This window comes from Adiantum capillus-veneris, chromosome 15 (genome assembly GCF_014529385.1).
Source record: "Adiantum capillus-veneris isolate H3 chromosome 15, ASM1452938v2, whole genome shotgun sequence".
Lineage (NCBI taxonomy): Eukaryota > Viridiplantae > Streptophyta > Polypodiopsida > Polypodiales > Pteridaceae > Adiantum > Adiantum capillus-veneris.
In genome coordinates, this window is record NC_140945.1 from 127243309 (window position 1) to 127250524 (window position 7216).

Consider the following 7216-nt stretch of genomic DNA (forward strand, 5'->3'; position numbering starts at 1 on the left):
AGGTTGTAGTGGACTGAGGTTATATGGGGCATGCATGCTGCGTGTGAGGGAATGGCGTCTGGAGTGTGTAGAATTTATGGAGTGGGTGATGCAGGTACTCTACATGTGGTGGAAAAGTAGGTTGAGTAGTTGTTGGCTACTGCATGATGGTGGCTGGCATGAACTTTACCAGTTTGCATGGTGTGCCTTGGCCATGATTTGCATTGCCAATTACATGGTTCGGAGTGGACCCCGTGGGGTTGTTGTAGTTAAGCACTTAATGGTTGACGCCAGTGCAAGAGTGGATGTCAGTTTACTTGTTCTTGGCCTACATCATGCAACCCAGTTGCTTACGTGGTCAATGGTTGCAATTATTGGATGTGAGTTGAGGGCGTGTGTCTGTGGAGTGGGTATCGATTGGCTGTTGTCATTTTGTCTCCATTGTGGACATGGAATGCCCATGTCACCTATTGAGGTCAACCATCGCACGTGGATGATGCTGCTACTAGCTCCATGACCTCGTACTATTGTTGTTGATCCAAAACTCTATCTAGGTATCGGAGGCGACAATCACGTGTCAGCACACTGCCCAAGCTAAGTTATGTTCGCGAGTGTAGATGTTGTGCCACAGCCTGCCACGTTGTGGCCTGTACAATGAAAGTTATTGAGGGTAGTTTCCCACAAGGACAAATCTCATCAATTTGATAGAGTTCTATTGGGAAATTCCTACATCAAAGATTCTCTCTGATTCCACTCCTTTTACTTCTTCTTCTTCTTTTCTACTAACTTATTATGTGTGTGATTCTGTATGCCGTTAAATTCTTCCTTATGCTTCTCCAATTTTCAATGGAGAGATCCATCAACCTTCTTCAATTTGAAGAAATATATTAGTAGATCTTCTCTTCTTCTCCTTATTTATTAACCTATACTAAAGTCTATAATCCTTCTCTATCTTCTTCTTCTAATTCAACTTCCCTCTCAATTGATGGCCTCTTGATTTCCTACCATATCTCTGATACCATTGTAAGAGCTAGGAGCATAGAGGGCCTACGAAATACACAAATAGCACGCGGTCAACGAGAAAACCAATAGATCCACATACCTAAACAATCATGCACACATAGAATCTACAAGAGAGGTAGAGATCAAGAGGGAGAGGGGAAGAGTACATGCAAGTGCATGAATGGAGTAATCATCAGTGAAAATCTCAAGTATAGATAAATTGCATAGACCCACAAAAATCACTATGCATAAGTTGTAATCTCCATGTCGCCTTTATTGAACCATACTTTGGAAACATCGAACGTGGCATCTTATCCAAAATACAGCCTTCACAAGCATGCTTAGAAGGTGCTTCAAGAGGTGCCAAACAAGAACCATATCAAATTTTTGCAGACACAAAAAATAGGCCAAAATTCAAATGCCCATTATGTGCATGCAAAGTTTGGCATTTGAATCTGCAACTCATCGGCAAAATTCTACCCACACTTGTCATACAAAGTGAGCTTATATAGCCCACAACACAAAATGCCAAATGCAACAATTTCATCACCAAAATTGGGATCATGAACTATACATTTGTCATCCACAAAGACCAAGTCTTGCAACTACAGGTACAAACATAAGGTTCTCTTTTATCCTTGATACATAAAGTGCATCGACAAGTATGAAAGAACTACAATTTGCCTCAAGAGAGGCAAACAAATCACGATACAAGGTAATGTTCTTTGTGGCACCACTATCAAAGTACCAAACATGCGACTGTGCAACAATTGACATACATGCATCATGGACAGAAGGATCATAAGTACACTCTATACTAAATACCCCATAGAAGATTCTACAATAGCTACACTAGTAGTAGATCTAGCCTCTTTCTTCTTGCTTCTTTTGCCTTCAACTTAGGACATTTCTTTATCAAGTGATCATTAACCTTGCAATAAGGGCAATGCATCTTCTTTTCATTAGAATTCCTAGACAAGTTGCTGGTACCAATAGAAGCAGTAGACGTAGATGATCTACTACTCATAGTAGAACCACCAGAAGTGACTCCATTGCTAATACCACCTCCTTGAGTAGCAACAAAAGCCTATTCAACTACACATTGTTCTTTCTTGAAAGTGATTATTGTAATAGCAATGTGCATAATGCATCAAACCTGAACCTGAGGGTTTCTTGGGGGTCATAAGTCTCCAAGTACTAGCAAACTTCTAGCAACCCATGGAGAACAATCTGCACAAGTGAACTTTGAGCAATAACTTCACCTGCAAAAATGAATTGCTCATTTTTGCATAGTGAATTCAAGGAATAGCTTCACCTTCAAGGATATCAACTCATTGATATCCTTGATACCAACATGAAAAGTGTCCATTGTAGTTAGCACATATAATAGGCTCTATTTTTCCATTTAAGCAAGGCTTCAACCTCCCATAAGCTCGCATATTAGCGAATCTACTCAGAGAATTGATCTCAAGCCTGTTAGGAATTGGATCGTGCTAGCTATGGTGGATGAAAGAGAAACATAGCGTCAATGCGTGAGTGTGTGTATAAGCAAGGTTATCACTCGTGAATTAGGTTCCAAGATAGAATTAGCTTGGACTCATAATCACAATCTTGAGTATTGACTTAGCTTAGCACAAGCTCACCATAGACAAGCATGTAGTTCAAAATAGAGTTGTGTTTATTCATTCATGAAATGAGCTTTAAGTAGCTCTACAGCCTTGCTCCACGGCATGTGGGATAAATCCACTCTCCTCTCCTTGACTCACACTTTAGGACAAAGCTCACACTTTACAATCCTCCCCTTGAGGTTTGGACTATGACAAGATACTGAAGATGCAGAATCCACACAGGATGATAAGTTGGTATCCACACAGGATGGTAATATCCCCACAGGCTAACAAAATCCACATAGGATGGTGATATCCACATAGGAAAATAAAATCCACAAAGGATGGTGATATCCACATAGGATGATAAAATCCACACAAGAAAAAGTCCTCCCCCACAAGTAGAGAGGCTGCATCTTCAAATGGGTCTTCATAAAAGACAATGTTGCTCTCTCCTTTGTCCTCTTCGTCTTCTACTATGTGAGATGATCCTTTGTTAGGTCTCTTCCCTTCATGACTTCTGCTACTGCTTTCAACTGCTTCATGGTCTTTGAGTTCATAGCCTCCCCTCGAATGAGTGCTTCTGTCCCCCTTTTTGTTGTGCAATCAGGCTTTATTCCATGCGTCATAATGACATGCAGCAATATGCTAAAATATCCTATAAAAGGGTTTATGCAAAAAGTTAATGCTTTCTTTTCCATCTTGGTTATACTCCGAGAGCCCAAGCATGCGGTGTTTCTCATGCACTTTGTCACAAGATCTTCACACATGGAGAGGTTTTAGCAATTTGGAGACTCTCCAATGACAATGTCTATCCCCTTACAAAAGCACATAATGTCATCCATGTAGACAAATATAATTACATACATTGCAAGAAATTGTTGTGCTTGGCTGCAAGATCAATGTGTATTTTGGAATTTCCCTTCAATGTGAAGCTCCTCTTCACCGTCGGTGTAGCCCCTCTTCACAAGGAAAAAAAAATGTATTCTTTGATTGCTGGGATTTCTAGCCAAGCTGATATGGAGTGATTCCCGTTTGAGTTCTTAGTGCTGGATCGATGGCCGTCTTTGAAGTCCGGTGTAGAGGCTTTGAAAATCTTTGAGGTTTGATGCCCTTGTATGACTTGGGAGGCTTCAAAGCCTTAGGATGTGAGACCAAATTGACTGGCACTTTTGTGTGGCTAGGCTTCAAAGCCTTGGACTATGGGAAGGGGCTCTTACAGGGTCGGACAGTCGGGTAGCTTCTCACGCAGGCGGGGCAAGCCAGGCACAAGCGAGCAACAGGGCAGGTGCGGGTAGTCCGGACAGCCAGTCGAAATGGGCTTACGCATGTGAGTACTCCCCAACGGGCAGCACCTCCGGGCAAGCGCGTGAATACTCCCCAGCGGACCCGTCGTCTTCAGAAACTGGATTTGATGCAACTTTTCGGGTCTGCCCGCTCTCCCCCAATTCAGGCAAGGGTATTTGACCCCGAGACCTCAAGCCAAGAATAGTGTGCCTAAGTTGGGCTAGCCAACAAGCCCACGAGCCTTGCTTGTGAGGAAGCTCCGAAAAGTAAGCTGTTAAACTCGAGCTTGGCAGATTTCCATACACACACACACCTTTTTTTAGGAAAAAGTTTGGGCATAGAGATGAAGGGCTCCCGAGCTCGGATTGTAGAGCTATAAGGCTCTACTGAGAGCTTGCACCAAGCACTTCGAGATGAGGTCAATATTGTTAGGTGATTGCAAAGGTGGAGAGATTAATTGAAGGTGCAAACTACGACAAAAAAAATGACGAGCATGCAAAAAATTGGATACTAATCTTCTCCCTAATCAAGCCTATCTAGCCATGGAGGGTAGTGGCCTCTTGGGTGTGCCAAGGACATGCCCACACATAACTAGATTAGTGCTTAATTAGTGAGATGCAACTACTTATGAAAATGTCAATGGGTCGTAACAATGAAATGCTAATCGATTCAATGGAGATGCTAATGATTAACACACACTAATGCATGATGACAAATCTAGCTAGCATAACCTAAAGCTCTGATACCAAATGTTAGGAATTGGATCGTGCTAGCTATGGTAGATGAAAGAGAAACATAGCGTCAATGTGTGAGTGTGTGTGTAAGCAAGGTTATCACTCAAGTGAATTAGGTTCCAAGATAGAATTAGCTTGGACTCATAGACACAATCTTGAGTATTGACTTAGCTTAGCACAAGCTCACCATAGACAAGCATGTAGTGCAAAATAGAGTTGTGTTTATTCATTCATGAAATGAGCTTTAAGTAGCTCTACAGCCTTGCTCCACAGCGTGTGGGATAAATCCACTCTCCTCTCCTTGACTCACACTTTAGGACAAAGCTCACACTTTACAAAGCGGGCGTCCAAGCTTAGTAAGTAGGTGCAACCATCCAAATAGTGGCGATAGTCACTATTGAGAGAGGTTATTAGGATTCCATAAGCATGCCTATCCTTCTTCCTAGTTCAAATTGTTATTGAGAGAGAGGTTATTATGATTCCATAAGCATGCATATCCTTCTTCTTAATCTCAGTTGTCTCAGGCTCTCCTAGTGGACTTATAGTGCTCCATAAATCCTTCATCATGAGATGGCATTTTGCCTTCGATTGCCAAGTATGAAATCCATTACCACAAAACTTATTTATTTATAGATTTCTTGAATGCTCAAAATGATTGCAAAGTGTCTGCCCTGAACATAAAGTGTCAGGACAAGGGTCCTGTAACCTAAGAACTAGGATGGTCATGGACTATGGCCAAGGGTCGGGCTAGACAGTGTGGACAGGGGATCCGTCTAGGGCAAGGGGCTAAGAGCCCGCCTACATAATGGGAGGTTGGGAGGAGGATCTTCAGTATAATTTTCCCTAGTTCTTACACTGGTATCAGAGCTTAGGTTGGCTAGGAGGTCTCTCTTCCACTCTCTCTCTAGGCGTTCTCACTTTTGGCTCCTAAAAATAGGGCTTTAAGGTGTGAACCGTGGCTTTTTTTGGGATTTTACCAAAATTAGCAAGTTGGCATCGGGTACGTTTTCCATTTTGGACGGGGGTGTGTGGTGCACAGAATTGCGCGCGCCCAGGCTTGACAGGAGCACCCTGGTGAAGATGGTGTGCTTCCAAGAGCTCGTGGCGTAGTGGTGCCTGAGCAAGCCGCACACAATCTCTGTCTTGCTCGCGTTACCTGCTCGCGTTGTCTGCGGATTATTTTTTTTCAAAAAAAAGCCTTATTTCACATGGCAAGGCCAATTACCACATCTGAGCCTTGGACCTTCTTGGTGGTCCTTCCCACAAGCAAGGCAACTCACAAGCCTCAACCTCCGTACTCGGTGCTAGAATCAAGCCGTGTCGGCTTTCCCTGGAGCCTGACAGCTTACGATTCGGCTCAGTTCTTGCAAAAAATTCCAGATTTTTGCATATTTTTACAATTGCGACAGTTTCAATTGGAGTTCATGCAACATAATCGTTTGCCGATTACGAAAGCTTTCAATAATCAAGCTTCTTCACAACGGTGACAGTTCGACCATCTCCAATTCGACCATCTCCACTACAAGATTTCAGTCGTCTTGTGAGCCACGGGCGATTTTGCGGAGTTTGTTTTCTACGCTGATTGTGCAAGTTCTTTCTTTTTCGACGGTCAAGTGCTACGACGCACAAGAGGAGTTAGCAAAGCTCCTATCTTGGCGAGTGCTCTCAACATCAGGTATTTTTTTTCTGAGTACTTCTTTCACTGCACTGTGTAGCCATGGATTCAGATATCAACATGACATTCGATTTTGAGCAAAGTACTCCTGATCCTTCCAATGATGGCTCGCGGGCGGATCCTCTCAAGGAGAGTACCCGCGACGCTACGGCAGGAGAAGATACTTACGAATTGCTCGATATTCAAGAATTTCGTGCACTTCAGACACGCATGACAGTCATGGGTGAAAATTTTAAAGCTTTAAATGAAAATGTTACTAAAATTTCCACATTAGTCATTCAATTAATGCAACAGTAGTCTAAGAGTCCTGCTGACACCCACATGCATGAGCACGTTGGAACACAAGGGCAAGGCCCAATTAATGAAACGTTGCATACTCTCACTGCCAAAGAGGTGGATGACTTGTTAAAGGACTTTAAACGACCAGTTTTCAAGGACAAAGACCGAGACCGCAATAAGGATGCAGTGAACATCTTTCTCAGTAAATGGGATGGAATTCACGCCTTACGGCGTACTCCGGATGCAGTCAGAGCTCTGCAAACGAGCTTAACTCTGGAAGGCAAGGACTACAAATGGTGGATGTCTCTCAAGGAGAAGAACATCATACCACAGAGTTGGGCAGCCTTTGAAGCAATGTTTAGCAAGGAATTTTTTCCTACAAACGAGGCCGATCGGAATTGGACCGCTTGGGACACATGTTCCATGCGCCAATACCCATCACTCCTTGAATATATCTCTCACTATCGGGATGTTATCCTCAAGTTGGAAGGCTTGGATACCTTTCAACAAGTACGAGGGTTCATACGAGGTCTGACTCTAGAGCTTAAGAAGTATGTCAAGACCCAAGACCCTAAAACACTTGAGGAAGCCATAGTGAAAGCACATATTCATGATGACCCTGATGATAAGAACACACATAATAGTAACATGCC